At 38.5% G+C, this 10,340-nt stretch overlaps 1 pseudogene; it reads right to left on the bottom strand.

The window, feature by feature from the left end:
- Positions 1-9,708: 9,708 nt before the first annotated feature.
- Positions 9,709-10,065, bottom strand: LOC104675808 (annotated as a pseudogene).
- Positions 10,066-10,340: the final 275 nt, after the last annotated feature.

The following is a 10,340-nucleotide window of genomic DNA, read 5'->3' as shown; positions in this document are numbered from 1 at the left end:
CTTCGTCTAGCTAAAGCTTTGTCATCTTTGGAATGCTTTTGAAAATTCCAGTGTTCAGACTCAGAATGAGATGGAATATGATGTGATGCAGAGAGGCAGTGAAAAAACAATCTGTACTGGTGGGAAATAAGAGAAAATTTACCAGCTGCTATGAGTGGAAAATTGTGGGCAAAGAAAGAAATGTTGCAGTCTGTTTAAGAAACTTTACTATGATATGGACTATGAAGGCTCTAGTAATGGTTTACATGTTGGAAGTTCTGTTTAAAGTGATTATAGATTACTCCCATTTACCTCTCTTTTTCATAAAATACCACAGTATTCCAAAAAAGTGATAAAGAACATATACCTTTGAGGATAAAAATAAAGATAATACAAAACAGGAGACAAAGACATCAGTTTCAGAATTTTTCAAAGTATGTAGAAATATGGTAGCTATCTTAGCAAATTATAAAGAACAGAATGCTAACTGCATGAGAGAGAAATGTTAATAAACTTGGAACCAACCCAAATGCCCATCAATGATAGACTGAATAAAGAAAATATGCCACATATACACCATGGAATACTATGCAGCCATAAAAAAGGATGAGTTCATGTCTTTTGCAGGGACATAGATGAAGCTGGAAACCATCATTCTTAGCAAACTAACACAGGAACAGAAAACCAAACACCACGTGTTCTCACTCATAAGTGGGAGATGAACAATGAGAACACATGGAAATAGGGAGGGGAACATCACACACCAGGGCCTGTTGGAGGGTAGCAGGCTAGGGAAGGGATAGAATTAGGAGAAATACCTAATGTAAATGATGGGTTGATGGGTGCAGCAAACCACCGTGGCACGTGTATACCTATGTAACACACCCGCCGGTTCTACACATGTGTCCTAGAACTTAAAGTATAATAAAAATAAAAAAGCAAGATAGTTTGTGATATATAATTCCAAAAGTCTCAGAAACTAGAAGGTCCAGGGACCCTTGAAGTATGGTACATGCAGAAAAGAAAAGAATGATTTTAGGTCTTCATGGGGAGTCTTGAATTTTTTTGCCTATCTCCTTTTCAGAAGAGAATGTTTCCAGCTCAAGTTTTAACTGACAACATAGCTTAATTGACTACATACAAAGGCTTGGGGCTTTGTCACGTGTTGCTAAGCGATCTTTAAATCAAAAGCCTAGGTCATCAGGGATTAGGAATTGCTCCAACACTTGCTTATGTCCCTATATTCACCTTGTTGCTCCAATTTGGCCTCTGAGTGTTTCTGCTACATTCAAGTCAGCTCAGTAATTAATTTTTAAAAGTGGGTGTAAGTTTGGGGGGAAGAGGGTTCTAGCTTATTTTTACTGAGGTATTTAATAGGACACTTTTCTAATTAATAGATGACCATGTTTCTGAGAGTTTAACTCTTTTCTATACGCCTTTTGAATCTCCTAAAGACTTCATAAAAAGTTTTAAGGACAAGTTCCTAGAACACCTTTCCCAGCCTATCAGCCAGATAACCAATCATACCTCCTCCACCCTACAGACGACTGGAAATTTACTCAACTGAAAAGGTTGAACAAGTGACATGAGATACAGGTGAGGATGGGGATGATCCAAAAGGGGATGAATGTGACTGAATGGTGAAATCCTAAGTGCCTCTGCCATACATGCTCACAGAATGCTGGCAGCCAGGCTCAGAACTCCAGGCCTAAGTCGGAGAAGCCCTCTGCAAAATGGCCAGCCTAAGAACGAACACCTATACATGATGATACTTGAGAATCTGCAGCCAAAGAGCAATAATCCTATAGTAAAGCCAACTACCCATCAGCACCCCCACACATGCACTTCTTCTACAGCTTTGTAGAACATCTACCTTAAGCATGTAAAAAAAAAAAAAAAAAAAAAAAACCTAAGAATTATAAGACATTTAAGAAACTCCTCCACATGGAAGATAGACATTAAAATAAATAGGAAAAAACATGCCTGAGAGACAAAACATAAAGCAGAAGAAAACGCACGCCAATACACTTATATTAAATATGCAAAAGAGAAGATTTTGTCTTCATAGAACAAGAAAAGGAGGCTATAAAAATGAACAAGCAGATCGAATAAAGACTTAATAACTTCGGAGTGAATAGCAGATTCTAAGATCTTTCAGAGAGGGTAAAATAGTTACATAAAGAATAAGTAATGAGGATCTCACCAAATTTCATAATCACAATGTAAGAAGCTGGGCTGCAGAATGACACTCCAGAAGAAAATGGAGCAATGGTTTCAAAGATTTTGGAGACAAGAGGCACACTAGATTTCTATATAGAGCCAAACTATTAATTGAGGGTAGAGGGAGGAAATGAAATATTTTAGCATGTGCAAGTTCTTAAATAATTTACCTCCCAAGAATTCCTTCTCAAGAAAGTAATGCAAGATATGAGACCCCAAAATGAAGATATAATCCAAGAAGAAAAAAAGACAGGGGATCCAGAAAACAAGAACTCTACCAAGCAGGGAGTAAACAGAGTTTTCAGGCCAGTGAAAAATAAAGATGAATACTATGCAGCGGCCTAGATTCAAATGGGGACAGAGACCTCCAGGAGGAAAAAGATAACCCTGAACTAGTTGGGTAATTTTATGGAAGATACACACTTCCAGTAGAAAGTCTGGCATGAATTATTGATAGGTATGTTAAAAACTCAGAAAAATAAAAGAGGCAGTTATTAATGTTAGTCAAAACAAAGTTTAATCATCACAGACACTACAAGACGTGGCTCTGAATAATAAGGTAAAGAGTGAATAATGATTTAACAAAAACGACGATATGTGTGTAGTGAGAAGTAGCCTCTAAGTCAGCAAAAATCCTCACTTTTTATAGTATTTTCCAATAGATACTAAAATGGAAATATTAGTAGATATCAGTAGATATCAAAAGAAACATGTTATTTAGAAATCAGGAGATAAATTTCAAAAGACATGCTCCCAAAAAATCTCATAGCAATTGCCTCTGAAGAACCTCTGTGGAAGATAAGAGATTACTGGTTTCATTATGTCTCATAGAACTATTTGTCTCTCAGATACGTATGTGCATTGATTTAAAAAGAAAAATTTAATTTTTAAAATAAAAAAATACATAGTATTCTTTAATGTTTTCAGAATCACACGTGTATCTCATTTGAACGTGATTTCACTTTTTGGCTCCTTGAAGTCCAGCTTTGTCTAGTTTGTGGGCCTACTCAGTGTTCCAGGTGCTGGGCTAGATGCTTACTGACGTTTATATATTGGAGCCTCACAACAATCATATGAGGATGTTCATCGCACTTCCCTTTTCAGATAAGAAAATAAAGAAACTAAAATAGAGAATAAAAAACAACGTTCCAGCATTTCTTGGAGTGAAGGGTGGTTCTGTGACACAGTTCTGGCCAAGGAGCTGTAAGTAAAAATCTGCAGGTGGCTCATCTTTCTGCCAGGAATGTAGGCATGCTACAGCCTTCTTAAATTAAAGAGCATACAAGCCACACACAGACAATGAAGGCTAGAAAAAGCCTGGATCACCAATCTTCTCCATAAGCTGCCAAGTCAGCCAGGACTATCTACTTCCAGACTTCTTGTTAAGTGAGGAAAATAAAAGTGTTTAAAAATATTTAAGCCACTCAAGTAAGATTTACTATTGCACATACCTAAACATAACTCAGCTAATAGAGGCTCCAAAGCCTCTTCTCTTTTCTGGGTCTTGTTGCTTCTCAGACACCCAATTTAGGCTGTCAGGAAAGCAGAGAATAGTTCCCAGGAGAGGTTTCCCCTTTTCAATGTTCTTTCACATTTCTCTGTGAAGGTACATGGAAGTGGGAGTCTCCAGAGAAGTGTTGATGGATTGCAATGTCATATAAGCACCAACTTTCTGAGATCTAAGTCATAATTTTTCTGGCTTGGTGAGCTAATCAATAGAAGCTTTCCTTTTGAAGCTGGTTGATAGAATCGGCTAAGATGGCAGAATTGCCTAAGGATAGTCAGAGCCCAGGGCAAGGCAGGAATTGCACTGGACTTATTTGACTTTTTGTTGTTGTTGTTGTCATTGTTTTAAGTTAACTTATAAATAACAAGCATAGTAACAATATCCTGTAGACTGAATGTCTGTCTTCTCCCAAAATGCATATGTTGAAAACTGATCCTTAATGTGATGATACGTGGAGGCGGGATCTTTGAGAAACGATTAGATCATGACGGTGGAGTCCTCAATAATGGGATTAGTACCCCTATTAAAGGGAATCCAAAGAGCTCCATCCCCCGCCAACAATGTGAGAATATGGCAAAAAGATGGCCACCTATGAACTAATAAGTAGGACCTCACAAGACACCAAATCTGCCAACGCCTTGGTTTTGGACTTCCTAGTCTCCATAACTGTGAGAAATAAATTTCTGCTGTTTACCAGCCACCCAGTCTATGGTATTTTGTTATAGCCACTAGAACAGACTAAGATACAATGTTAAGGGGTAAGGAAAACAACCACCCACATATTCCCTACCCTACCACAACTATTTTCATTTTCCAGTTTTCTTAGAGTCTATGCACTCAGGCATTCTTACTTTTCACAGCTATAATCATATACATCTAATTCAGTTTCTCTTTTACTTAACATTATCACAACAAATCATAAACATTTTTTCTATGCAAGGTCTCCATCATTTTCACTTTAATAATTTATTCTTTTATTAAATACCTGCTATGTTACAGGCTCTAATGTTAAAGCTACAAATTGAATAATATTTTATCAAGTAGCTACATCATGGTTACTTGACCATTCCACTGAGAGGATGAACATTTAGCTTATTTCCAAGTTTTCCGTTTATATATAATGCTGCCATGATCATCTTCATAAGTAAATATACCTTTTTTGTTTGTGATCATTATTTTTGATTCTTGGTAGTGAGACTGGACCAAAGGCTAGGGATATCTTAAGGCTCTTAAGATACAGTACTGTAAACATTTTCGATGGGGGGACTTAACCACTTTGCTGGAGTTGCACTGGGCTTTCTTCTTCAGATCAGTGTCTTCTGAATCAGAATCTCAAACAGATGTCATTGGTTGGCAGAGCCCAAGTTATGTTCTGTGTTAGAGTAGCAAGGAAAATTGAGGAAGAAGTGAGGGTCTCATTTCTACCTTCAGACATGGAGATAGATGAGAAAATTTTTCCAGATGTACAAATATGTTTTTTTAATGCTACGCAGCCAAAACTCAAGCTATCATTTTACATGAGTGAACAGACTGGGCCATTTCTCTCAGTTGACCCTACAATATGGCTTGAGCTTGCACCACTTTACTGAAACTATTCTTTCTAAGATCATGCTTGACCTTAGGTTCCCCAAACCTTCTGGCTAATCTTTACTCATTGTCTTGCTAAGTCCCTTACTTTATTTTGGTAATTCCTCCTCATTCTTGAAAGTTTTTTTCCATTTTGGTTTCCATGGTACCATACTCCACTGGTTCTCTTTCTCTGTTTTCAGACACTTTTTTGGTCTCCTTTCTAGTCTTCCTCCACTGGATGCCCAAATATTGTGATTCCTCAAGGATTCTGCCCAACTTTATTTTCTTAAGCAATATCGTTCTCACTTATGGACTTAACTACCACCTTGTATCAGTCTGGCTTTGGTTAGGGAAAAAAATCATTTTATATATGCCAGATATGAAGAGTTTAAATATAGGGGACAGCAAACCTTGAAGAACTCAGAGTAGTGAAGGTCAGGGGAACTGCCACCAGTGTTCTCAGTAGCCATTTCAATTATCTTGACCTAAGCTGGTAGTTTTTAAGGGCTCGCCTGGAAACATCTTTGAACCTGACATCTGCTCCTGCATCTATCTGCAATCGACTCTGGAAAACAATGACCTCTTCCCTCTTGCCTTCCAAATCTGCAGTGAGTCTCATCTCATATCTGCATTAGCCTTTCCAGAGTCAGGGAGAGTATCTGGTCACAGAATCCCCAGAAAAGTTGGCATTCACTGTGATTGGACTCCTTTAGCTAACATGTTCACCTCTAAACCAATCCCCAGCTCTATAGGTAAGGCATGTGACTTTGTCTATGCTAATCAGTACACTTCATCCTCCTAAACCCAGTATAACTAACAGTCCAAAGAAGGGGACTCTATGCCTGTGGAGCTACAGGTGAAATCAGCTTCCACAGAAACACATAGATCTCACTGAAATCTAAGCCTCTTAGAAAAGGGAAATAGGAAAGACAGGAATCCTCAGGTGTTCAGTATGTATCTCTACTTCCATTGCCTTTGTTTTCTCCTGCAAAACCATAATAATCTCATCATAACCAGTAACTCTTCCTCTAATCCATTTTCTCATTACAGACAATGTTATTTATAGAACATATAAGTCTGACAGTGTCACTCCCTGTTTAAAACCATTCGTGGCTGTCCTTCACCCTATTCTGTATAAAGTCTCTGTGATCTGGCCTCATTTACCTCAAGCTCATCTCTCTCTGATTGCTGCCTCTCATTTCATGCTCCAGCCACATTCCAATCACAATATGCCTGGCATAGTGCTTGTCATACACTATGTGCTCCGCCAATGATTGCTGAGAAAACTAATGCATGAATAAATGAGATGAGATGAGATGAGATGAGATGGTTTATTTCTATTGCGAAGTAAAACTAAGGTAGTCTTCTGGGTGTTTTGTATCCCACTTTCCTCTCATTCTGTGTGGGGCTCACTGCACAGTGGGTGTTCAAAGATGCTTGTTAACTAACGAAATTAGAACATTCATTTTATTACCCAAGAAAGAGCTCCATTGAATTTTTTATTCCTGGCAATTTAAAAAGATTTTTGTGGGTTTTATAATGATTGGCCTGTTGTAGGATAAGGAGTGGGTGAAAGAATTCATTAGCTTATTAAAATACAATGAAAGGAACATAATTAAAACATTTAGGCAATTTCTGTATCACAGAAAATGAATAATCAGAGGTACAAAACAAATCCTCAGCCAATTGCCTGGCTGAAGCCAGCCCACACTTCCTGCTTTCTCATAACACTGTCAACTGGCTGGTTCCCAACACTCTTCTCTATCCACTCCTCATAAGCGAATTTGCTTTAATGAACTCTATTCTTAGTGCAGAAAGCTTAAGTCATGGCAGCATAAATTACGGCAGGCAAGTCCTCTGAAAACCTGGAGAGGGAGAATTGGGGTTTCCTTTTCCCTATCTGCTTCTAGTAGTTTGGTTTTGGCTCAATAACTGTACCTGCCGCTGTGCTCAGTGATTACCCACATCATCTCATTTCATTCTCCCAAATAAGGTATATCTAATTATCCTCTTTTCATGAATGGAACTGAGGTTTAGTGATGTGTCCAAGATCACACAGCCAGTTAATAGAATCAAAACCAAAGTAAATGGTTTTAAGTAGACTCCCAAGAGCCCCAGCTTTTAAACATTATGTAAACCTGAATAGTCAAATGATTTCCCTCTTTGATTTCCATGGCACTTGGTCCTTCTCCCCGCTGCAGTAAGAGGATTCAACCCACCCCTACCCCCGTGCCATTAGACACAGCAACTAGCGTTGCATGTTTGATGAGTGACTGTCTAATGCTGTTCTCCTCCCTTCTCTACTCCTTGCAACTTTTGCCATTATACCTCCTGCTGATCCTTGGTTCCTTTAGTGCCTCACATATCTCCTTGCCTGCCCATCAGTTTCCAAGGATCACCAAATGTCCTTGAGTTCCTCACAGTAAAATATGGAATAGTAACACCTGAAGATCTGATGACACAGAAGGAATAGCAGCTTCTCATCTTAAGATGCTAAGAGGAAGAACACAGGGATAATAAGCCTACAGCAGCAATACCCAAGACGTAAAGTACTCCCAAGCAGTTTGGCCTAGGACCTAGAAATGGGAACAAGTTCAATTTCTACTTTAAATGACATTATCTAGGACATCTCATATTAGACACTTTCAGTTGCTTTCATATTCACTATGTCATAAATCCTATTAGGAGACCATGTGTCTCATTTGACTTATTCAACTAACATATCTTCTACAGACCCATAAACTGAAATGTTGACACCCAGGGCAAGTGCCACAAAATGGCCACTCAAACTGGTTTTATAAGCAAAGCCTGGTTTGCAAGTGGATGTTAATAAAATGCTTTATCTTTTCATTTTAGCTAATTATTCTTGCTAAGGAAAAACTACGTTTTTTTCATGGGAATGTATAACAAATTTTTTAAATATAAAATCTTTTAAAAATATATGAAAATTACATACCCTCCATATTTTGATACCCAGATATAGTTCTGAAACTCGAGGCACAGAACACTGCCTTGCACATGACAATACAACCTTAACATTCTCCTCAGTTTAACTAAAATTAAGACTGATTTATTCCTGACTATAGACCCCTGACCTTCCTTTCCTTAGAGCATTTACTTCAGAAAGCTTTCAATTGTAAATTATTTCCCTGCCCTTCTGAGATATAAATCATCTCCCAGCTTTTTGCCAGATTTATCCAAGAATGTCTTTCTCAAGAACCTGAGAGCTATCTCTTTGAAATGTAATCTTCAAAAAAGATAGTATTCCTATCTCACAGTCTCTGTGGAAAACTAGGGGCCTATATTAATCGGAGTTCTCCAGGAAAACAGAATGGGAAAAAGGGTTGGGCAGGGAGGGGGCATATTATAAAGAATTAACTCACATGTTTATGGAGGACAGTAAGTTCAAAATCTGCAGAGCCAATGTTTGAATCTGAAGGCTAGACACTGCTTTAAAAGCAGGAAGAGTCAATGTCCCAGTTGGAAGACCATCAGAGAAGAGCCAATGATCCAATTTAAAGATGACTAGGCAGGAGAATTCTTTCCTTCTTTGAGGAAAGTCAGCCTTTTGTTCTAGTCAGGCTTTCAACTGATTGGATGAGGCCCACCCACATGGAGGACAATCTGCTTTACTCAGTCTGCTGATTTAAATGTTAATCTCATCCAAAAACAGCCTCACAGAAACACCCAGAAAAATGTTTGAGTACCATTACAGAGCCTAACTTCAGTAAGTGCCAATTAGCAAAGACAGATGCCCAAATTACATTCACCAACTTATCACCTAATGTTCTCCAGTGCTTTTCTGCTAGTTCATCTTTGGGCTTAAAAATCTGCCCACCTTTATTTCAGTGAAGTTGAGCTCAGTTCTGTACTAAAATCTCTTTTACTGTAGTAACCCAAATAAAATCTGTCTTTCCATTTTTACCAGGCATTCAGTGCAATTTTTCTTCAACACAGATTAATGAAGACTGCACAAGCAAGTTATCTACCAAACTAAAAATCAACCCTGTAGAGTAGGCATCAACATCTCTGTTTAGCTACTCCTATAAATAAAAATAAATATTAATGTGTACTTATTATGTGTCAAGTACTGTGTTCAATGATTTGTAAATTAATTTATTTAATGCTCACCACTACTCTATGTATTAGATACTCTGTTACTCCCATTTCACAGAAGAATTATCTGAGAATTACACAGATTAAGTAACTTACTAAGGTCACATCGTTTTATATAGTGGAGTCAGAACTAGAATTAAAATTGTTGTAAAGAAATAGCCTGTCTCTAGAGTCACATTTCTACTCAAAATACTATCTATTTTCTTTTCTTCCCCCCACACCAATAGAAAAAAACACAGAACTCTATTATTCTCAACACCAATGGCAGTGGTTTTCATAGGCCAGGTGAATGAGTTCTGTCGACAGATAGGTGGCCCCTACTTGCAGGCAGTGGGCAGAATCCACAGGACCAGGATAACCGAGTCCCTGTGTAGGAACATCTTGGAGATGTAGCAGTCTTTGTTGACTGGCTTGGACTTCTTCTTGCCTTTGCCACTCTTGGGTACATCAGTTCACATCGCCTTCACGTTCTCCAGCACCGTGTTGCGGTGCCTGTCGAAGGCCTTCACGTGGCCCAGGAGTTTCTTATCGTTGCCACAGTTGATGAGCACTTGGGTGTTGTTCTTGACTGACTGTGTGGGTACAGAGAGTGGACCCGTGTTAAATTCCTCCTCCTCTCGCTTCTGCAGCTCCTCTGGGTTCATCTCACTCTTGGGCTTGTTGAGGAGGCTCATGATGGTCACTACGCTCTAAGTTCACTCCTGTTTCCTCCGCGTTGCTGCTGCCTGAATACTATCTATTTTCATAATGAAAACTGATGCCTCTCTTTTCAAATGTTTTGGATTTGAAGATGCAGCCACCTAGGGTAATGATGACCCACTACTGATCTATGTAGGTGAAAAATCAATGACTAGGAACGGAGTCCACAATTTTCATGAATGCAAGTTTTATGTTGTTTTATTCAGCTCAGGCTTCTGAAACAAATATCACAGACAGGGTGACTTAAATA

The sequence above is a fragment of the Rhinopithecus roxellana genome, chromosome 11, assembly GCF_007565055.1.
Source record: "Rhinopithecus roxellana isolate Shanxi Qingling chromosome 11, ASM756505v1, whole genome shotgun sequence".
Classification (NCBI taxonomy): domain Eukaryota; kingdom Metazoa; phylum Chordata; class Mammalia; order Primates; family Cercopithecidae; genus Rhinopithecus; species Rhinopithecus roxellana.
The sequence above is the reverse complement of the archived record's forward strand: the minus strand, read 5'-3'. Positions and strand labels throughout refer to the sequence as shown.